This window comes from Gadus morhua, unplaced genomic scaffold (assembly GCF_902167405.1).
Source record: "Gadus morhua unplaced genomic scaffold, gadMor3.0, whole genome shotgun sequence".
NCBI lineage: Eukaryota > Metazoa > Chordata > Actinopteri > Gadiformes > Gadidae > Gadus > Gadus morhua.
Window position 1 is genome coordinate 18,793 of NW_021963967.1, and position 21,360 is coordinate 40,152.

The 21,360-nt window shown below is 47.1% G+C and overlaps 22 non-coding genes and 1 pseudogene across 22 annotated transcripts; all 23 read left to right on the plus strand.

Annotated features, from left to right (window-relative positions):
• The first annotated feature begins 408 nt into the window (after positions 1–408).
• LOC115538301 (5S ribosomal RNA) lies at positions 409–527 on the plus strand. The gene has a single exon (XR_003975210.1). It is a non-coding gene; the product is annotated as a 5S ribosomal RNA (ribosomal RNA).
• A 421-nt stretch (positions 528–948) lies between these two features.
• On the plus strand, positions 949–1,067 carry LOC115538343 (5S ribosomal RNA). The gene has a single exon (XR_003975250.1). It is a non-coding gene; the product is annotated as a 5S ribosomal RNA (ribosomal RNA).
• Positions 1,068–1,488: 421 nt separating this feature from the next.
• Positions 1,489–1,607, plus strand: LOC115538355 (5S ribosomal RNA). The gene has a single exon (XR_003975254.1). It is a non-coding gene; the product is annotated as a 5S ribosomal RNA (ribosomal RNA).
• Positions 1,608–2,029: 422 nt separating this feature from the next.
• On the plus strand, positions 2,030–2,148 carry LOC115538302 (5S ribosomal RNA). Its single transcript, XR_003975211.1, has one exon. It is a non-coding gene; the product is annotated as a 5S ribosomal RNA (ribosomal RNA).
• Positions 2,149–2,559: 411 nt separating this feature from the next.
• LOC115538322 (5S ribosomal RNA) lies at positions 2,560–2,678 on the plus strand. Its single transcript, XR_003975230.1, has one exon. It is a non-coding gene; the product is annotated as a 5S ribosomal RNA (ribosomal RNA).
• A 421-nt stretch (positions 2,679–3,099) lies between these two features.
• On the plus strand, positions 3,100–3,218 carry LOC115538303 (5S ribosomal RNA). The gene has a single exon (XR_003975212.1). It is a non-coding gene; the product is annotated as a 5S ribosomal RNA (ribosomal RNA).
• Positions 3,219–3,639: 421 nt separating this feature from the next.
• Positions 3,640–3,758, plus strand: LOC115538328 (5S ribosomal RNA). Its single transcript, XR_003975236.1, has one exon. It is a non-coding gene; the product is annotated as a 5S ribosomal RNA (ribosomal RNA).
• Positions 3,759–10,670: 6,912 nt separating this feature from the next.
• On the plus strand, positions 10,671–10,789 carry LOC115538323 (5S ribosomal RNA). Its single transcript, XR_003975231.1, has one exon. It is a non-coding gene; the product is annotated as a 5S ribosomal RNA (ribosomal RNA).
• Positions 10,790–11,210: 421 nt separating this feature from the next.
• On the plus strand, positions 11,211–11,329 carry LOC115538340 (5S ribosomal RNA). Its single transcript, XR_003975247.1, has one exon. It is a non-coding gene; the product is annotated as a 5S ribosomal RNA (ribosomal RNA).
• A 421-nt stretch (positions 11,330–11,750) lies between these two features.
• On the plus strand, positions 11,751–11,869 carry LOC115538325 (5S ribosomal RNA). Its single transcript, XR_003975233.1, has one exon. It is a non-coding gene; the product is annotated as a 5S ribosomal RNA (ribosomal RNA).
• A 421-nt stretch (positions 11,870–12,290) lies between these two features.
• LOC115538295 (5S ribosomal RNA) lies at positions 12,291–12,409 on the plus strand. Its single transcript, XR_003975204.1, has one exon. It is a non-coding gene; the product is annotated as a 5S ribosomal RNA (ribosomal RNA).
• Positions 12,410–12,830: 421 nt separating this feature from the next.
• Positions 12,831–12,949, plus strand: LOC115538298 (5S ribosomal RNA). Its single transcript, XR_003975207.1, has one exon. It is a non-coding gene; the product is annotated as a 5S ribosomal RNA (ribosomal RNA).
• A 421-nt stretch (positions 12,950–13,370) lies between these two features.
• On the plus strand, positions 13,371–13,489 carry LOC115538342 (5S ribosomal RNA). The gene has a single exon (XR_003975249.1). It is a non-coding gene; the product is annotated as a 5S ribosomal RNA (ribosomal RNA).
• Positions 13,490–13,910: 421 nt separating this feature from the next.
• On the plus strand, positions 13,911–14,029 carry LOC115538296 (5S ribosomal RNA). Its single transcript, XR_003975205.1, has one exon. It is a non-coding gene; the product is annotated as a 5S ribosomal RNA (ribosomal RNA).
• Positions 14,030–14,450: 421 nt separating this feature from the next.
• On the plus strand, positions 14,451–14,569 carry LOC115538346 (5S ribosomal RNA). The gene has a single exon (XR_003975253.1). It is a non-coding gene; the product is annotated as a 5S ribosomal RNA (ribosomal RNA).
• Positions 14,570–14,990: 421 nt separating this feature from the next.
• LOC115538357 (5S ribosomal RNA) lies at positions 14,991–15,109 on the plus strand. The gene has a single exon (XR_003975255.1). It is a non-coding gene; the product is annotated as a 5S ribosomal RNA (ribosomal RNA).
• A 421-nt stretch (positions 15,110–15,530) lies between these two features.
• LOC115538352 (uncharacterized) lies at positions 15,531–15,649 on the plus strand (annotated as a pseudogene).
• Positions 15,650–16,070: 421 nt separating this feature from the next.
• Positions 16,071–16,189, plus strand: LOC115538327 (5S ribosomal RNA). The gene has a single exon (XR_003975235.1). It is a non-coding gene; the product is annotated as a 5S ribosomal RNA (ribosomal RNA).
• Positions 16,190–16,610: 421 nt separating this feature from the next.
• Positions 16,611–16,729, plus strand: LOC115538358 (5S ribosomal RNA). Its single transcript, XR_003975256.1, has one exon. It is a non-coding gene; the product is annotated as a 5S ribosomal RNA (ribosomal RNA).
• Positions 16,730–17,150: 421 nt separating this feature from the next.
• LOC115538329 (5S ribosomal RNA) lies at positions 17,151–17,270 on the plus strand. Its single transcript, XR_003975237.1, has one exon. It is a non-coding gene; the product is annotated as a 5S ribosomal RNA (ribosomal RNA).
• A 421-nt stretch (positions 17,271–17,691) lies between these two features.
• On the plus strand, positions 17,692–17,810 carry LOC115538304 (5S ribosomal RNA). Its single transcript, XR_003975213.1, has one exon. It is a non-coding gene; the product is annotated as a 5S ribosomal RNA (ribosomal RNA).
• Positions 17,811–18,231: 421 nt separating this feature from the next.
• On the plus strand, positions 18,232–18,350 carry LOC115538359 (5S ribosomal RNA). The gene has a single exon (XR_003975257.1). It is a non-coding gene; the product is annotated as a 5S ribosomal RNA (ribosomal RNA).
• Positions 18,351–18,771: 421 nt separating this feature from the next.
• LOC115538305 (5S ribosomal RNA) lies at positions 18,772–18,890 on the plus strand. The gene has a single exon (XR_003975214.1). It is a non-coding gene; the product is annotated as a 5S ribosomal RNA (ribosomal RNA).
• The last annotated feature ends 2,470 nt before the right edge of the window (positions 18,891–21,360 follow it).

Sequence of the window (21,360 nt, forward strand, 5' to 3'; positions counted from 1 at the left end):
CTCGAGCTCATTGGATGCAATGGCCTACCGTGCGCTGATCTTTAGCGCCCACTGTTTTGGAGAATTTAAGCAACATACAGACTCTGACGACGTCTCCTCAAACTCTATTTGTGAAACATGTGGACAGTGTAGTGACGTAGTAGAGAGCTGCAATGACGGCGGTCCACCTTAGTCCATCCCAGGTTTTGCAACGCTACGTTTCTTCAAAAGATCACGCAAACGATGACGCCCAAGCAGTGTAATGCATTGCGTTCAAATATGTTGCTCTGAGTCTGGAATAACGTATTCATTCATTCATTATGGATCTAATCATTGTTTCTGTACAAGTCCCGTCTCTGGCCACGGCAGCGCTCTCACTCCTTACGTCCTCCCCCTGTATAAAAGCTTACTATGGTCAAGTCTATAAATGCTTACGGCCATACCACCATAGGCACGCCCGATCTCGTCTGATCTCGGAAGCTAAGCAGGGTCGGGCCTGGTTAGTACTTGGATGGGTGACCGCCTGGGAATACCAGGTGCTGTAAGCATTATACTATTTCAACTCGAGCTCATTGGATGCAATGGCCTACCGTGCGCTGATCTTTAGCGCCCACTGTTTTGGAGAATTTAAGCAACATACAGACTCTGACGACGTCTCCTCAAACTCTATTTGTGAAACATGTGGACAGTGTAGTGACGTAGCAGAGAGCTGCAATGACGGCGGTCCACCTTAGTCCATCCCAGGTTTTGCAACGCTACGTTTCTTCTAAAGATCACGCAAACGATGACGCCAAAGCAGTGTAATGCATTGCGTTCAAATATGTAACTCTGAGTCTGGAATAACGTATTCATTCATTCATTATGGATCTAATCATTGTTTCTGTACAAGTCCCGTCTCTGGCCACGGCAGCGCTCTCACTCCTTACGTCCTCCCCCTGTATAAAAGCTAATATGGTCAAGTCTATAATTGCTTACGGCCATACCACCTTAGGCACGCCCGATCTCGTCTGATCTCGGAAGCTAAGCAGGGTCGGGCCTGGTTAGTACTTGGATGGGTGACCGCCTGGGAATACCAGGTGCTGTAAGCATTATACTTTTTCAACTCGAGCTCATTGGATGCAATGGCCTACCGTGCGCTGATCTTTAGCGCCCACTGTTTTGGAGAATTTAAGCAACATATAGACTCTGACGACGTCTCCTCAAACTCTATTTGTGAAACATGTGGACAGTGTAGTGACGTAGCAGAGAGCTGCAATGACGGCGGTCCACCTTAGTCCATCCCAGGTTTTGCAACGCTACGTTTCTTCAAAAGATCACGCAAACGATGACGCCCAAGCAGTGTAATGCATTGCGTTCAAATATGTTGCTCTGTGTCTGGAATAACGTATTCATTCATTCATTATGGATCTAATCATTGTTTCTGTACAAGTCCCGTCTCTGGCCACGGCAGCGCTCTCACTCCTTACGTCCTCCCCCTGTATAAAAGCTAATATGGTCAAGTCTATAATTGCTTACGGCCATACCACCTTAGGCACGCCCGATCTCGTCTGATCTCGGAAGCTAAGCAGGGTCGGGCCTGGTTAGTACTTGGATGGGTGACCGCCTGGGAATACCAGGTGCTGTAAGCATTATACTTTTTCAACTCGAGCTCATTGGATGCAATGGCCTACCGTGCGCTGATCTTTAGCGCCCTACTGTTTTGGAGAATTTAAGCAACATACAGACTCTGACGACGTCTCCTCAAACTCTATTTGTGAAACATGTGGACAGTGTAGTGACGTAGCAGAGAGCTGCAATGACGGCGGTCCACCTTAGTCCATCCCAGGTTCTGCAACGCTACGTTTCTTCAAAAGATCACGCAAACGATGACGCCCAAGCAGTGTAATGCATTGCGTTCAAATATGTAACTCTGAGTCTGGAATAACGTATTCATTCATTCATTATGGATCTAATCATTGTTTCTGTACAAGTCCCGTCTCTGGCCACGGCAGCGCTCTCACTCCTTACGTCCTCCCCCTGTATAAAAGCTTATATGGTCAAGTCTATAAATGCTTACGGCCATACCACCATAGGCACGCCCGATCTCGTCTGATCTCGGAAGCTAAGCAGGGTCGGGCCTGGTTAGTACTTGGATGGGTGACCGCCTGGGAATACCAGGTGCTGTAAGCATTATACTTTTTCAACTCGAGCTCATTGGATGCAATGCGCTGAACTTTAGCGCCCACTGTTTTGGAGAATTTAAGCAAAATACAGACTCTGACGACGTCTCCTCAAACTCTATTTGTGAAACATGTGGACCGTGTAGTGACGTAGCAGAGAGCTGCAATGACGGCGGTCCACCTTAGTCCATCCCAGGTTTTGCAACGCTACGTTTCTTCAAAAGATCACGCAAACGATGACGCCCAAGCAGTGTAATGCATTGCGTTCAAATATGTTGCTCTGTGTCTGGAATAACGTATTCATTCATTCATTATGGATCTAATCATTGTTTCTGTACAAGTCCCGTCTCTGGCCACGGCAGCGCTCTCACTCCTTACGTCCTCCCCCTGTATAAAAGCTAATATGGTCAAGTCTATAATTGCTTACGGCCATACCACCTTAGGCATGCCCGATCTCGTCTGATCTCGGAAGCTAAGCAGGGTCGGGCCTGGTTAGTACTTGGATGGGTGACCGCCTGGGAATACCAGGTGCTGTAAGCATTATACTTTTTCAACTCGAGCTCATTGGATGCAATGGCCTACCGTGCGCTGATCTTTAGCGCCCACTGTTTTGGAGAATTTAAGCAACATACAGACTCTGACGACGTCTCCTCAAACTCTATTTGTGAAACATGTGGACAGTGTAGTGACGTAGCAGAGAGCTGCAATGAGGGCGGTCCACCTTAGTCCATCCCAGGTTCTGCAACGCTACGTTTCTTCTAAAGATCACGCAAACGATGACGCCCAAGCAGTGTAATGCATTGCGTTCAAATATGTAACTCTGAGTCTGGAATAACGTATTCATTCATTCATTATGGATCTAATCATTGTTTCTGTACAAGTCCCGTCTCTGGCCACGGCAGCGCTCTCACTCCTTACGTCCTCCCCCTGTATAAAAGCTTATATGGTCTAGTCTATAAATGCTTACGGCCATACCACCATAGGCACGCCCGATCTCGTCTGATCTCGGAAGCTAAGCAGGGTCGGGCCTGGTTAGTACTTGGATGGGTGACCGCCTGGGAATACCAGGTGCTGTAAGCATTATACTTTTTCAACTCGAGCTCATTGGATGCAATGGCCTACCGTGCGCTGATCTTTAGCGCCCACTGTTTTGGAGAATTTAAGCAACATACAGACTCTGACGACGTCTCCTCAAGCTCTATTTGTGAAACATGTGGACAGTGTAGTGACGTAGCAGAGAGCTGCAATGACGGCGGTCCACCTTAGTCCATCCCAGGTTTTGCAACGCTACGTTTCTTCTAAAGATCACGCAAACGATGACGCCAAAGCAGTGTAATGCATTGCGTTCAAATATGTAACTCTGAGTCTGGAATAACGTATTCATTCATTCATTATGGATCTAATCATTGTTTCTGTACAAGTCCCGTCTCTGGCCACGGCAGCGCTCTCACTCCTTACGTCCTCCCCCTGTATAAAAGCTAATATGGTCAAGTCTATAATTGCTTACGGCCATACCACCTTAGGCACGCCCGATCTCGTCTGATCTCGGAAGCTAAGCAGGGTCGGGCCTGGTTAGTACTTGGATGGGTGACCGCCTGGGAATACCAGGTGCTGAAAGCATTATACTTTTTCAACTCGAGCACATTGGATGCAATGGCCTACCGTGCGCTGATCTTTAGCGCCCACTGTTTTGGAGAATTTAAGCAACATATAGACTCTGACGACGTCTCCTCAAACTCTATTTGTGAAACATGTGGACAGTGTAGTGACGTAGCAGAGAGCTGCAATGACGGCGGTCCACCTTAGTCCATCCCAGGTTTTGCAACGCTACGTTTCTTCAAAAGATCACGCAAACGATGACGCCCAAGCAGTGTAATGCATTGCGTTCAAATATGTAGAATGTTGGTGTATTTTAGTGTCTCTCTCATCCTTCACATTTCTAGTCTAGGAACAGGCCAGGGCCTCTCATACTGATACAAGGTGTTATCCCCAACATTCTGCCATTGTTATGTTTCAACAAGGTTGAACCTGGTCCTCCGGGACATGGCCAGGGCCAGATACCTTATCAAGGCTGAGAGTGCGTCTGTTCACGTGTTATTCCTGTATCCCCTTTTTGTATAATACTCGCCCCAACCCTTTGGTTCGACGAGTAGAGGGTTTCGACAGCCGAGGAACAAGTCATCGACCACCGGGTCCACTATAGATTATTCAACCTAAGTCTGTATCTCGCTGTACATCCTGGAATAAACCATCTATTCAACCCTCTAATCCAACCTGTCAAGCTGCTTTGTTTTCGACTTCAAGAATTACTACTACGACTGAAAATACACAACGCAGAGTCTGTCCGAACAGTTTAGAAATAAGCTGAAATCTAACATTTGGTGCCGTGACACCGTCTTGAAGAGAGAGGAGTGAGAAGACGATTGCCTCTGAAGATTGCCCTGTGACCGAGAAGAGCGCGCGCCCTGCCTGGGAAGACGTCTGATCAACGCCTGCCCTGCCGAGGGACCCGCATCCACAACGCGGCTGAACCAGCGCATCTCTATGCACCACGTGGGAATCAACGGTGACTGAATCTCATTCCACACTCTCGACCAAGAGAAAAGAACAAGAAAGTAATCTTAAAATAATCTACACACACATAACTGTGATTATTATTATTTGTTTTACTATTAGGCTGCACTACATTTGCTGAGTAATGAAGTTGTGTCATTAAGAGCTTGACGAAGTGAGGACCTGTATTAGTGATTAAGAGTTTGTGTAATAATCACTGAATATACGCCATATGAAACTATTGATTGTTTGTTGAATAAGGCCTTTGGTCTGGGTTTGAGTCCTAGAATATTGTTTGTTGAATAAGGCCTTTGGTCTGGGTTTGAGTCCTAGAATATTGTTTGTTGAATAAGGCCTTTGGTCTGGGTTTGAGTCCTAGAATATTGTTTGTTGAATAAGGCCTTTGGTCTGGGTTTGAGTCCTAGAATATTGTTTGTTGAATAAGGCCTTTGGTCTGGGTTTGAGTCCTAGAATATTGTTTGTTGAATAAGGCCTTTGAGCTGGGATTGAGTCCTAGAATATTGTAATAGCATGTCATTCAAGTGATTTGTTCATCTTTGCTAGTTTGTCAATGTTGATACGTGTCCTGAATATAACTTAAGACGTCTGGTTTGCTCAGGGCTTTTGTTTTACGACTTGTTGGACAAGGAGTGAAACCGTACTTGTATTGAATTCACTGGTGAGGTTACATGAATCGCTAGAGTTTTTGTTTGTGCTATGTTGTTTTGATCCCCGCCGAGGAATCACATATATTGTTTTTAATCGAAGAAGGGAAAAGTGTGCCATCATCTGTTGTTGGCATACCGAGCTCCGTGGGAGGCGTCTATTTGTTTCTTTCTAAGCAGCGATTGGTCGCTAGTTTTAGTTACTTTACAGATAGAAAAAGATAGGAAAAATGCCGAAAGTTAAAGGAAGGAAGAAGGAAGAGGAGGAGGAAAAAGATAGCAATCAAAGTCCCAATGCATCCGAAAGAAAAGAACAAGATTCTTTTGAAGTGGAGGTTAGAGAGATTGATATTTATTCAATTAGTGAGACTCTGTCTAGATTCTTCAACGACAGACATGATTTGCAAGGAACCGAAAATAAACTTCGCATAACATATGAGATAACAATGGACCCCCAAACTAAACGCTGGCCAAAGGAATCGATCTGGATGGTTTTCAAAGACTGGGTCAAGAAGACTAGACGAAGTGAACCAGTTGGGTTGTTACTATTGTCTCAGTGTAAGCGCTACTTTATCAAGCATGTCAGCAACAAAAAGAGAGATGAATTGGAAAGGACAACTGCTCACTATGAAGATGCTCAGAGAAAGACAAGAGAGCAAATCAAACTGCTGGCCGATGAAATTCGTTTGTTAAAGGATGAATTGACTCGGGAGAGAGACCTACACCAGACGCTAGTCAGAGAAGGACTGATAGCGGCCCGCCCCCTCGACTCAGGGCCCCCAAGGGGGGGTGACCAAGGCAACGGAGGGGGAGTTTTGGGAGTCTATGGTCGCATGTACCCCACACTGCCATCGTGTGGCCCAGATGGGGAATACATCTTCCCGATGCAGCCATCGTCGCCACCTGGTGGTTTACAGGAGTCAAGACACAGTGTTCTCTCAGCCGTCAACAGCTTTATAGGCGAGTACCCGGTCATCTGCAGTACCCCCCACGTGCCACGGAAGGGAAATCCATCTGCCCCACCTGACTATGCTCCCCCTGTACAACACACTCTGTGTGTTTCACAACAATTTCCCCAATTCTCCCCAATCACACCACATTCCTCCATCCCACAACAATTTCTGCATCCGAACCCCCCAATACAACAATTCTCCCAGGTGAGGCCTGGAGCAGTGACTAAGAATGAATCACGCATTGGAGGATTTGATGACAACATACAACCGCACTGCAGCGTGATGGGAGGCGCAATCACACCACACATCAAGACCACATCCAAGGAAGAGGAGAGTGAAGAAGAAGACAAAGAGGGAGAGCGTCTTCGCAAGTCTGCCCACAAGAGGGCAGTGAGCATTGCCTGTCTGAACAAGGTTGATGAGAAAGACGAAATAGTTAACCTCAGGCCCTTGAAGAAGATAGAAAGCGCTGAGGGTCGCACAATCCTCTATGAACCCTCCAGCCCGAAAAACATCGAAAAATGGAGTGCGGAGATCGACCACCCAAAGAAAGCAGGCCTACAGCCATGGATGAAACTGAAACAACTGATGCTTCTGTACGAACTCCACCCCTACGATGGGCTTGCCATATTGTTCAAACACCTGAGCAGCACTGAGCGCACCCAGATTCGATACGAGGTGGAAGATGCCCTTGGAGAAGACGGAATGAGACCAGAGAAGGGATGGGAGGCCATAAAGGCGTGGATCCAAAAGCACTCCAAGGCACAGGTCAACTGGACAACAATCACACGTTGTTTGCAGAAGGAAGACGAGAGTCTGGACCAGTTCAACGAGCGCTTCTTCGAATGTTATTTGCTGCACTCAGGCCAAACTGAATATGATATGGACACCATCGACCAGTCACAGGACTTGCCTCTGAAGACCATGTACCTCCAGCAGGTACTGCCGGAGATCCGAAGGGGAGTAAAGACAAGGTTTCCCGGCTGGGACAACCGAAGCAGCACAATGGCAGAGATCAAGGAATTCGGAGAAAAGGTGGATCGAGATGAAGAAGTCAGGATTCGATTCCTGGTGGACGAGAAGAAGGGAATGGCAAGGGAACGAGAAAGATTCCCCCAGTCCAACAGGGACAGAGGACGATTCCCCCAGTCAGACAGACAGAAAGAACCTCGACCATGCCACAACTGTGGACAAATTGGACACTGGATAAGAGAATGTAAAGCCCCTCGAAAGATGTACCGTGACCGCTCCAACGAGAGAGTAGGGGAAGAAAACCGCTCAGACAAAATGAAGGAACTATGGAAGAAATTACAGTCGCAGAGTGGTGAAGAACTCAGCCGCATATGCGATTCATTGTCGGAAACCAACAATAACACCAACTTGGAATGACACTCGTTAGATTTGGCACGCAAACTAACTGATACGGGGTGAAGAGTAGGGAGTGTTTGAGTGTTTGTTATTTTCATTCCTTTATTTTCACAAGAGGTTAGTCTTCGAAAGATGCTAGGACTTTTGTCACTGCCTATCTAAGTTCATGTTGGTTCCTTCTTGACACAACTGCTCAGCTTTAGAACATTTTGTTTGTTTTGTTTTATTTTTGAACAAAGGTTCAATCATTCATTCATTCACACAAGGTTTATTGAGAACTATGATGACTGATTACTGATTACTGATATAACCATTTTTGAATCAAGCGATTTATTTTTGTATGATCATTTTTCATTGTTTATCGAATCATTAAGACAATTACAAACATAGTTGATCATCATTAATGTTGGAGGCTGTGACAATGCCTCCCCCATGACTGATACTGCACTTTTTCTTTGTTTCATGTTTCATCGTACCTGGGAGATCCAGGAGACACGGACACTTGATGAGTCCTTGAACTGAACTGTGTCTGTGTTTGTCCTGACGCCCTACTACGAACTTTCATCCTCATCCCCCATCACACCTGCGGTGGCCATCCATCAACTTGAAAAGAACTCTGTTGCAACTGCTACTCAAAACCAACTGAGTCATGATGTTACCAGTATTGTTTGGGATGTTGTTGTGCCATCTATTTACAGGGGGAAATTGTTCATTTGACAGCCATGATGTAATCCACAAAGATAACACATTTTTACAAACTGCCCATGGGTTAGCTAAGGCTAAAAGGGAGCAGTCATGTTGGGTTTGTGGGCTTATGCCAGCTTCATCTCAGGTATATCCTTACCTCGCTGTCCCGTTCACCATCCCCGAGTATGTCGCAGCTTATAAACATGATGTCATCAGAGGTAACCCTAGATCTGGATCTGTAGCAGCACCACAGGTTTCCTATTACACTGTCCCAATGGATGCAGGCCCCCCAATTAAGATCAAATTGAGCTATGCTCCTAAGGGTGTCATTTGTTGGACCAATGAAGGGAAGGGGCGGGATATGGGTAAGAGTGTGTGTTCATATTCAGCTATTGTGGGCCAGAAACAGGTTTCCATATCAGAGAAGAATCTTTCGGTGAATGTCCCCCTACCCCCAGTCCTGGTGATTCACCTGGCCAAACGATTGCCACTGATGCCTTACCTGCGGTAAATGGGACCATGTTTGTGTGTGGACAGGACGCTTATTCATATCTGCCTCCTAATTGGAGTGGTTCATGTTATGTCGCCTATATAGTGCCTGCTTTGGAGATTGTGTCAGAGGAACATTTGAAGAGTAATGCTACAATTAGATCTAAGCGTGCAGTTGCTACTCCAACTCAGAGAGTCTTTGCTGCTATCATTCCAAACTATGGCGTCACAATCAGATAGTCCAAATCTTACAGCCGTTTGTCCTTCCCGTTATTATGCTCTATGTGGTCGTCAAGATAGCTCTCTGTGTGTTTCACCGAATGACCGCCCCCCGACCGACCCCCCCGGGGACTGCCCCGATCTTGTTAGCCCCCCTTAGGGTGGCTGTGTTAGAGAGCCCACCCCATCGCAAGGTCTGGTGCCCCAGACTTCGCAACGTTTCTAAGGCTAGGCCTTCCACTGAGGCCATTAATTTTGTTTAGAGGAACGGAACCACTTCCTTCTGCTGGGAACAGTGGAAGCTATTGAAGAATGGTGGAGCTTCACTGCCAAGCAGAGGGAGGGGCCTGGACAGTTGACCTTCTTGATTCTTTAAAATTTGTATCTGTTTTGGTTTAATCATGTGTAACCTAATGAGTTTGTTATTTTGTTTATTATAGTGGCCTACACCTGGTTTACTTGTGTATGATTTAAATTTACTTGTCTTTTGCCTTTTATGCTTTCTTTCATTGATTTAGTTAATTATTAATGGGTCACCAGAAAATACACTGAATTCTCTTTTTGTTGGTGATCTTTAAACTATGTTTAGTATGATCAAGAGGGAGGAATGTAGAATGTTGGTGTATTTTAGTGTCTCTCTCATCCTTCACATTTCTAGTCTAGGAACAGGCCAGGGCCTCTCATACTGATACAAGGTGTTATCCCCAACATTCTGCCATTGTTATGTTTCAACAAGGTTGAACCTGGTCCTCCGGGACATGGCCAGGGCCAGATACCTTATCAAGGCTGAGAGTGCGTCTGTTCACGTGTTATTCCTGTATCCCCTTTTTGTATAATACTCGCCCCAACCCTTTGGTTCGACGAGTAGAGGGTTTCGACAGCCGAGGAACAAGTCATCGACCACCGGGTCCACTATAGATTATTCAACCTAAGTCTGTATCTCGCTGTACATCCTGGAATAAACCATCTATTCAACCCTCTAATCCAACCTGTCAAGCTGCTTTGTTTTCGACTTCAAGAATTACTACTACGACTGAAAATACACAACGCAGAGTCTGTCCGAACAGTTTAGAAATAAGCTGAAATCTAACATCGTCTGATCTCGGAAGCTAAGCAGGGTCGGGCCTGGTTAGTACTTGGATGGGTGACCGCCTGGGAATACCAGGTGCTGTAAGCATTATACTTTTTCAACTCGAGCTCATTGGATGCAATGGCCTACCGTGCGCTGATCTTTAGCGCCCACTGTTTTGGAGAATTTAAGCAACATACAGACTCTGACGACGTCTCCTCAAGCTCTATTTGTGAAACATGTGGACAGTGTAGTGACGTAGCAGAGAGCTGCAATGACGGCGGTCCACCTTAGTCCATCCCAGGTTTTGCAACGCTACGTTTCTTCTAAAGATCACGCAAACGATGACGCCAAAGCAGTGTAATGCATTGCGTTCAAATATGTAACTCTGAGTCTGGAATAACGTATTTATTCATTCATTATGGATCTAATCATTGTTTCTGTACAAGTCCCGTCTCTGGCCACGGCAGCGCTCTCACTCCTTACGTCCTCCCCCTGTATAAAAGCTAATATGGTCAAGTCTATATTTGCTTACGGCCATACCACCTTAGGCATGCCCGATCTCGTCTGATCTCGGAAGCTAAGCAGGGTCGGGCCTGGTTAGTACTTGGATGGGTGACCGCCTGGGAATACCAGGTGCTGTAAGCATTATACTTTTTCAACTCGAGCTCATTGGATGCAATGGCCTACCGTGCGCTGATCTTTAGCGCCCACTGTTTTGGAGAATTTAAGCAACATATAGACTCTGACGACGTCTCCTCAAACTCTATTTGTGAAACATGTGGACAGTGTAGTGACGTAGCAGAGAGCTGCAATGACGGCGGTCCACCTTAGTCCATCCCAGGTTTTGCAACGCTACGTTTCTTCAAAAGATCACGCAAACGATGACGCCCAAGCAGTGTAATGCATTGCGTTCAAATATGTAACTCTGAGTCTGGAATAACGTATTCATTCATTCATTATGGATCTAATCATTGTTTCTGTACAAGTCCCGTCCCTGGCCACGGCAGCGCTCTCACTCTTTACGTCCTCCTCCTGTATAAAAGCTAATATGGTCAAGTCTATAAATGCTTACGGCCTTACCAACTTGGGCACGCCCGATCTCGTCTGATCTCGGAAGCAAAGCAGGGTCGGGCCTGGTTAGTACTTGGATGGGTGACCGCCTGGGAATACCAGGTGCTGTAAGCATTATACTTTTTCAACTCGAGCTCATTCGATGCAATGGCCTACCGTGCGCTGATCTTTAGCGCCCACTGTTTTGGAGAATTTAAGCAACATATAGACTCTGACGATGTCTCCTCAAACTCTATTTGTGAAACATGTGGACAGTGTAGTGACGTAGCAGAGAGCTGCAATGACGGCGGTCCACCTTAGTCCATCCCAGGTTTTGCAACGCTACGTTTCTTCAAAAGATCACGCAAACGATGACGCCCAAGCAGTGTAATGCATTGCGTTCAAATATGTAACTCTGAGTCTGGAATAACGTATTCATTCATTCATTATGGATCTAATCATTGTTTCTGTACAAGTCCCGTCTCTGGCCACGGCAGCGCTCTCACTCCTTACGTCCTCCTCCTGTATAAAAGCTAATATGGTCAAGTCTATAAATGCTTACGGCCATACCACCTTGGGCACGCACGATCTCATCTGATCTCAGAAGTTAAGCAGGGTCGGGCCTGGTTAGTACTTGGATGGGTGACCGCCTGGGAATACCAGGTGCTGTAAGCATCATACTATTTCAACTCGAGCTCATTGGATGCAATGGCCTACCGTGCGCTGATCTTTAGCGCCCACTGTTTTGGAGAATTTAAGCAACATACAGACTCTGACGACGTCTCCTCAAACTCTATTTGTGAAACATGTGGACAGTGTAGTGATGTAGCAGAGAGCTGCAATGACGGCGGTCCACCTTAGTCCATCCCAGGTTTTGCAAAGCTACGTTTCTTCAAAAGATCACGCAAACGATGACGCCCAAGCAGTGTAATGCATTGCGTTCAAATATGTAACTCTGAGTCTGGAATAACGTATTCATTCATTCATTATGGATCTAATCATTGTTTCTGTACAAGTCCCGTCTCTGGCCACGGCAGCGCTCTCACTCCTTACGTCCTCCCCCTGTATAAAAGCTAATATGGTCAAGTTTATATATGCTTACGGCCATACCACCTTAGGCACGCCCGATCTCGTCTGATCTCGGAAGCTAAGCAGGGTCGGGCCTGGTTAGTACTTGGATGGGTGACCGCCTGGGAATACCTGGTGCTGTAAGCATTATACTTTTTCAACTCGAGCTCATTGGATGCAATGGCCTACCGTGCGCTGATCTTTAGCGCCCACTGTTTTGGAGAATTTAAGCAACATACAGACTCTGACGACGTCTCCTCAAACTCTATTTGTAAAACATGTGGACAGTGTAGTGACGTAGCAGAGAGCTGCAGTGACGGCGGTCCACCTTAGTCCATCCCAGGTTTTGCAACGCTACGTTTCTTCAAAAGATCACGCAAACGATGACGCCCAAGCAGTGTAATGCATTGCGTTCAAATATGTAACTCTGAGTCTGGAATAACGTATTCATTCATTCATTATGGATCTAATCATTGTTTCTGTACAAGTCCCGTCCCTGGCCACGGCAGCGCTCTCACTCTTTACGTCCTCCTCCTGTATAAAAGCTAATATGGTCAAGTCTATAAATGCTTATGGCCATACCACCTTGGGCACGCCCGATCTCGTCTGATCTCGGAAGCAAAGCAGGGTCGGGCCTGGTTAGTACTTGGATGGGTGACCGCCTGGGAATACCAGGTGCTGTAAGCATTATACTTTTTCAACTCGAGCTCATTCGATGCAATGGCCTACCGTGCGCTGATCTTTAGCGCCCACTGTTTTGGAGAATTTAAGCAACATATAGACTCTGACGATGTCTCCTCAAACTCTATTTGTGAAACATGTGGACAGTGTAGTGACGTAGCAGAGAGCTGCAATGACGGCGGTCCACCTTAGTCCATCCCAGGTTTTGCAACGCTACGTTTCTTCAAAAGATCACGCAAACGATGACGCCCAAGCAGTGTAATGCATTGCGTTCAAATATGTAACTCTGAGTCTGGAATAACGTATTCATTCATTCATTATGGATCTAATCATTGTTTCTGTACAAGTCCCGTCTCTGGCCACGGCAGCGCTCTCACTCCTTACGTCCTCCTCCTGTATAAAAGCTAATATGGTCAAGTCTATAAATGCTTACGGCCATACCACCTTGGGCACGCCCGATCTCATCTGATCTCAGAAGTTAAGCAGGGTCGGGACTGGTTAGTACTTGGATGGGTGACCGCCTGGGAATACTAGGTGCTGTAAGCATCATACTATTTCAATTCGAGCTCATTGGATGCAATGGCCTACCGTGCGCTGATCTTTAGCGCCCACTGTTTTGGAGAATTTAAGCAACATACAGACTCTGACGACGTCTCCTCAAACTCTATTTGTGAAACATGTGGACAGTGTAGTGATGTAGCAGAGAGCTGCAATGACGGCGGTCCACCTTAGTCCATCCCAGGTTTTGCAACGCTACGTTTCTTCAAAAGATCACGCAAACGATGACGCCCAAGCAGTGTAATGCATTGCGTTCAAATATGTAACTCTGAGTCTGGAATAACGTATTCATTCATTCATTATGGATCTAATCATTGTTTCTGTACAAGTCCCGTCTCTGGCCACGGCAGCGCTCTCACTCCTTACGTCCTCCCCCTGTATAAAAGCTAATATGGTCAAATTTATATATGCTTACGGCCATACCACCTTAGGCACGCCCGATCTCGTCTGATCTCGGAAGCTAAGCAGGGTCGGGCCTGGTTAGTACTTGGATGGGTGACCGCCTGGGAATACCTGGTGCTGTAAGCATTATACTTTTTCAACTCGAGCTCATTGGATGCAATGGCCTACCGTGCGCTGATCTTTAGCGCCCACTGTTTTGGAGAATTTAAGCAACATACAGACTCTGACGACGTCTCCTCAAACTCTATTTGTAAAACATGTGGACAGTGTAGTGACGTAGCAGAGAGCTGCAGTGACGGCGGTCCACCTTAGTCCATCCCAGGTTCTGCAACGCTACGTTTCTTCAAAAGATCACGCAAACGATGACGCCCAAGCAGTGTAATGCATTGCGTTCAAATATGTAACTCTGAGTCTGGAATGACGTATTCATTTATTCATTATGGATCTAATCATTGTTTCTGTACAAGTCCCGTCTCTGGCCACGGCAGCGCTCTCACTCCTTACGTCCTCCTCCTGTATAAAAGCTAATATGGTCAAGTCTATAAATGCTTACGGCCATACCACCTTAGGCACGCCCGATCTCGTCTGATCTCGGAAGCTAAGCAGGGTCGGGGCTGGTTAGTACTTGGATGGGTGACCGCCTGGGAATATCAGGTGCTGTAAGCATTATACTATTTCAACTCGAGCTCATTGGATGCAATGGCCTACCGTGCGCTGATCTTTAGCGCCCACTGTTTTGGAGAATTTAAGCAACATACAGACTCTGACGACGTCTCCTCAAACTCTATTTGTGAAACATGTGGACAGTGTAGTGACGTAGTAGAGAGCTGCAATGACGGCGGTCCACTTTAGTCCATCCCAGGTTTTGCAACGCTACGTTTCTTCAAAAGATCACGCAAACGATGACGCCCAAGCAGTGTAATGCATTGCGTTCAAATATGTTGCTCTGAGTCTGGAATAACGTATTCATTCATTCATTATGGATCTAATCATTGTTTCTGTACAAGTCCCGTCTCTGGCCACGGCAGCGCTCTCACTCCTTACGTCCTCCCCCTGTATAAAAGCTAATATGGTCAAGTCTATAATTGCTTACGGCCATACCACCTTAGGCACGCCCGATCTCGTCTGATCTCGGAAGCTAAGCAGGGTCGGGCCTGGTTAGTACTTGGATGGGTGACCGCCTGGGAATACCAGGTGCTGTAAGCATTATACTATTTCAACTCGAGCTCATTGGATGCAATGGCCTACCGTGCGCTGATCTTTAGCGCCCACTGTTTTGGAGAATTTAAGCAACATACAGACTCTGACGACGTCTCCTCAAACTCTATTTGTGAAACATGTGGACAGTGTAGTTACGTAGTAGAGAGCTGCAATGACGGCGGTCCACCTTAGTCCATCCCAGGTTTTGCAACGCTACGTTTCTTCAAAAGATCACGCAAACGATGACGCCCAAGCAGTGTAATGCATTGCGTTCAAATATGTTGCTCTGAGTCTGGAATAACGTATTCATTCATTCATTATGGATCTAATCATTGTTTCTGTACAAGTCCCGTCTCTGGCCACGGCAGCGCTCTCACTCCTTACGTCCTCCCCCTGTATAAAAGCTTACATGGTCAAGTCTATAAAGGCTTACGGCCGTACCACCATAGGCACGCCCGATCTCGTCTGATCGCGGAAGCTAAGCAGGGTCGGGCCTGGTTAGTACTTGGATGGGTGACCGCCTGGGATTACCAAGTGCTGTAAGCATTACACTATTTCAACTCGAGCTCATTGAATGCAATGGCCTACCGTGCGCTGATCTTTAGCGCCCACTGTTTTGGAGAATTTAAGCAACATACAGACTCTGACGACGTCTCCTCAAACTCTATTTGTGAAACATGTGGACAGTGTAGTGATGTAGCAGAGAGCTGCAATGACGGCGGTCCACCTTAGTCCATCCCAGGTTTTGCAACGCTACGTTTCTTCTAAAGATCACGCAAACGATGACGCCAAAGCAGTGTAATGCATTGCGTTCAAATATGTAACTCTGAGTCTGGAATAACGTATTCATTCATTCATTATGGATCTAATCATTGTTTCTGTACAAGTCCCGTCTCTGGCCACGGCAGCGCTCTCACTCCTTACGTCCTCCCCCTGTATAAAAGCTAATATGGTCAAGTCTATAATTGCTTACGGCCATACCACCTTAGGCACGCCCGATCTCGTCTGATCTCGGAAGCTAAGCAGGGTCGGGCCTGGTTAGTACTTGGATGGGTGACCGCCTGGGAATACCAGGTGCTATAAGCATTATACTTTTTCAACTCGAGCTCATTGGATGCAATGGCCTACCGTGCGCTGATCTTTAGCGCCCACTGTTTTGGAGAATTTAAGCAACATATAGACTCTGACGACGTCTCCTCAAACTCTATTTGTGAAACATGTGGACAGTGTAGTGACGTAGCAGAGAGCTGCAATGACGGCGGTCCACCTTAGTCCATCCCAGGTTTGCAACGCTACGTTTCTTCAAAAGATCACGCAAACGATGACGCCCAAGCAGTGTAATGCATTGCGTTCAAATATGTAGGCTCTGAGTCTGGAATAACGTATTCATTCATTCATTATGGATCTAATCATTGTTTCTGTACAAGTCCCGTCTCTGGCCACGGCAGCGCTCTCACTCCTTACGTCCTCCCCCTGTATAAAAGCTAATATGGTCAAGTCTATAATTGCTTACGGCCATACCACCTTAGGCACGCCCGATCTCGTCTGATCTCGGAAGCTAAGCAGGGTCGGGCCTGGTTAGTACTTGGATGGGTGACCGCCTGGGAATACCAGGTGCTGTAAGCATTATACTTTTTCAACTCGAGCTCATTGGATGCAATGGCCTACCGTGCGCTGATCTTTAGCGCCCACTGTTTTGGAGAATTTAAGCAACATACAGACTCTGACGACGTCTCCTCAAACTCTATTTGTGAAACATGTGGACAGTGTAGTGACGTAGCAGAGAGCTGCAATGACGGCGGTCCACCTTACTCCATCCCAGGTTTCTGCAACGCTACGTTTCTTCAAAAGATCACGCAAACGATGACGCCCAAGCAGTGTAATGCATTGCGTTCAAATATGTAACTCTGAGTCTGGAATAACGTATTCATTCATTCATTATGGATCTAATCATTGTTTCTGTACAAGTCCCGTCTCTGGCCACGGCAGCGCTCTCACTCCTTACGTCCTCCCCCTGTATAAAAGCTTATATGGTCAAGTCTATAATGCTTACGGCCATACCACCATTAGGCACGCCCGATCTCGTCTGATCTCGGAAGCTAAGCAGGGTCGGGCCTGGTTAGTACTTGGATGGGTGACCGCCTGGGAATACCAGGTGCTGTAAGCATTATACTTTTTCAACTCGAGCTCATTGGATGCAATGGCCTACCGTGCGCTGATCTTTAGCGCCCACTGTTTTGGAGAATTTAAGCAACATACAGACTCTGACGACGTCTCCTCAAACTCTATTTGTGAAACATGTGGACAGTGTAGTGACGTAGCAGAGAGCTGCAATGACGGCGGTCCACCTTAGTCCATCCCAGGTTCTGCAACGCTACGTTTCTTCAAAAGATCACGCAAACGATGACGCCCAAGCAGTGTAATGCATTGCGTTCAAATATGTAACTCTGAGTCTGGAATAACGTATTCATTCATTCATTATGGATCTAATCATTGTTTCTGTACAAGTCCCGTCTCTGGCCACGGCAGCGCTCTCACTCCTTACGTCCTCCCCCTTTATAAAAGCTTAATATGGTCAAGTCTATAATGCTTACGGCCATACCACCATAGGCACGCCCGATCTCGTCTGATCTCGGAAGCTAAGCAGGGTCGGGCCTGGTTAGTACTTGGATGGGTGACCGCCTGGGAATACCAGGTGCTGTAAGCATTATACTTTTTCAACTCGAGCTCATTGGATGCAATGGCCTACCGTGCGCTGATCTTTAGCGCCCACTGTTTTGGAGAATTTAAGCAACATACAGACTCTGACGACGTCTCCTCAAACTCTATTTGTGAAACATGTGGACAGTGTAGTGACGTAGCAGAGAGCTGCAATGACGGCGGTCCACCTTAGTCCATCCCAGGTTCTGCAACGCTACGTTTCTTCAAAGATCACGCAAACGATGACGCCCAAGCAGTGTAATGCATTGCGTTCAAATATGTAACTCTGAGTCTGGAATAACGTATTCATTCATTCATTATGGATCTAATCATTGTTTCTGTACAAGTCCCGTCTCTGGCCACGGCAGCGCTCTCACTCCTTACGTCCTCCCCCTGTATAAAAGCTAATATGGTCAAGTCTATAAATTGCTTACGGCCATACCACCTTAGGCACGCCCGATCTCGTCTGATCTCGGAAGCTAAGCAGGGTCGGGCCTGGTTAGTACTTGGATGGGTGACCGCCTGGGAATACCAGGTGCTGTAAGCATTATACTTTTTCAACTCGAGCTCATTGGATGCAATGGCCTACCGTGCGCTGATCTTTAGCGCCCACTGTTTTGGAGAATTTAAGCAACATACAGACTCTGACGACGTCTCCTCAAGCTCTATTTGTGAAACATGTGGACAGTGTAGTGACGTAGCAGAGAGCTGCAATGACGGCGGTCCACCTTAGTCCATCCCAGGTTTTGCAACGCTACGTTTCTTCAAAAGATCACGCAAACGATGACGCCCAAGCAGTGTAATGCATTGCGTTCAAATATGTAACTCTGAGTCTGGAATAACGTATTCATTCATTCATTATGGATCTAATCATTGTTTCTGTACAAGTCCCGTCTCTGGCCACGGCAGCGCTCTCACTCCTTACGTCCTCCCCCTGTATAAAAGCTAATATGGTCAAGTCTATAAATGCTTACGGCCATACCACCATAGGCACGCCCGATCTCGTCTGATCTCGGAAGCTAAGCAGGGTCGGGCCTGGTTAGTACTTGGATGGGTGACCGCCTGGGAATACCAGGTGCTGTAAGCATTATACTTTTTCAACTCGAGCTCATTGGATGCAATGGCCTACCGTGCGCTGATCTTTAGCGCCCACTGTTTTGGAGAATTTAAGCAACATACAGACTCTGACGACGTCTCCTCAAACTCTATTTGTGAAACATGTGGACAGTGTAGTGACGTAGCAGAGAGCTGCAATGACGGCGGTCCACCTTAGTCCATCCCAGGTTTTGCAACGCTACGTTTCTTCTAAAGATCACGCAAACGATGACGCCAAAGCAGTGTAATGCATTGCGTTCAAATATGTACCTCTGAGTCTGGAATAACGTATTCATTCATTCATTATGGATCTAATCATTGTTTCTGTACAAGTCCCGTCTCTGGCCACGGCAGCGCTCTCACTCCTTACGTCCTCCCCCTGTATAAAAGCTAATATGGTCAAGTCTATAATTGCTTACGGCCATACCACCCTGGCGCCCCCTACAGTGTCGGAGTACGTAGTGTTTTTGGACAGCCGCATGGTAAATTGTTTGTTTTGGTGGAGAGAGTTTTCTTTGGAGTATTGCTATCTGGTCTAACAACCCAGTTATTTTGTGTTTTTTTTCGTCCCCCGCAGTCATAGACTGTTGGGGGATTGCCCTGAGTTATTATATATATTTTTTTTCAGTCGTTTTTGTTCGTTTGCAACTGTGGAGGCGAGAATGATCCGGGGCCTAGCTTCGGCGAAGCCACCGGGGGAAATGAGTGCCGGCGGGCAGCGTGCTGGAGGGACGGTGAATGGAGCAGGACGTGAGGTGGAGGAGGACGGAAAAGCTGGCGGGTTGCGAGGAGGAAGGAGTATTGCGGAGGAGTCGGGAGGAGAAAGGAGAGAAGGAGAGAGCGGGGGAGATGGGAACGGCAAGGCGGCTGGAGGCAGGCATGAGCAGGTGGCTGGTGGAGAAACAGTGGACGGGATAAAGAAGATAGAGCGCAAGTATGAGAGGAGGCTCACGGTTTGCGTGGAGCAGTGCGGGGACGTTATACCCATAGGAGAATTAATGAAGGCTATGGCGGTTGTGTGCGGAGAAATAAGGGCCTGTAGGGTGCTGGCCCTCGGGAAGCTGGAGGTGACGGTGTGCGGAGAGAGGGGGAAGGACCGTCTGCTCGATGGGTTTAAAATACACAACACTAGGATTACTGCCAGAGAACTTTGCAATGACGAGCTGGTGGTCTCTTTTCTTACCCTGCCAGCATACACTTCTGATGACGAAATCCTGGATAAACTAAGTGGGTGGGGAGTCCGGGCGATTTCGTCTATTAAGAGGAGGATGTGGCCGGGCACCAATATTGCCGATGGAACAAGGATTGTACGGGTCAAATTTAATGAGCTCGTGCAATCCTTGCCATATTCTACTAAATTCAACACGGCAACGGGTGTTGAATACTTTAGAGTAATCCATGACCGTCAGATGAAGGTATGTAGGAGCTGTATGCAGCCGGGCCACATCCTGCGTGAGTGCCCGGATTTCACCTGCCATAATTGCGGATGCCAGGGCCACTACGCTCGGGAGTGTGCCACAGGGGTGGTAAAGTGTCTGACATGCCGGAGGAGAGAGAGAGACTGTATATGCCCGGTGGAGAAGGAGGCGGAGGAGGATGGCGGCGAGCTGGATGGCAGTGAACCGGGGGCGCCGGACGACGGTGGTGGTGAGGACGAGGAGGAGGGCATGGGCGCGAGCATGGACCGGGACGGTGCCTCTGGGGGGGAGGAATTCCCCACGTTGTTGGAGGAGGAGCTCACCTCGGGCCAGCCTGCGGACCTGAGGGGAGAGCGGAGCGAGGGCCTGCCGCGGCGGAAGGGAGACAGGAGCGCGAGAGGCAGAGGTGAAAGACGGGAAGGGGTAAGAATGTTTGGGGATGGGACGGGGAAAACTATACTTAAAATGACTTGGGGCAATGATGAGGTGGGTGAGAGTGGGGATTTTGTTGATAATACTGGGAGGGAGGGGAGCTCGGGGAGTGATATGGACATGGAGGAGCTAAGGGAGGCGAAAAGAAGGCTGTCCGCGGGGCAAGAAACGGAGGGGAGGGGGAAGAAGAACAAGAATTGTTAATTTTTTTGATGAAGGTTAATGTGCTAGCTGGCTCTTTTTCGTTGGTTTTTCCTTATTTTATTTTTATTATTTATGGCTTTGGTTATCTTTTCCCTGAATGCGAACGGTTTGAGAACTGAATATAAAAGAAATGCCATATTGGACATAAGAGCTGATATTTTGTGTTTGCAGGAAACTAGGTGGGATGACAACCTACTGAATATGAGTAGAAAGCAGTGGAAAGGCCAGATTTATGTTTCTGAAGGGACTCCCAGGGCCAGGGGAGTGGCGATATGCTTTAATAGTGCTAAAATAACGGGGATTAATTTAGTTCATAGAGATTTAGAGGGGAGGTTGTTAGTTGTTGATTGTGTTTATGAGGGGAGGGAACTTAGAATAATTAATTTATATGCACCCAATGGGGAGAAG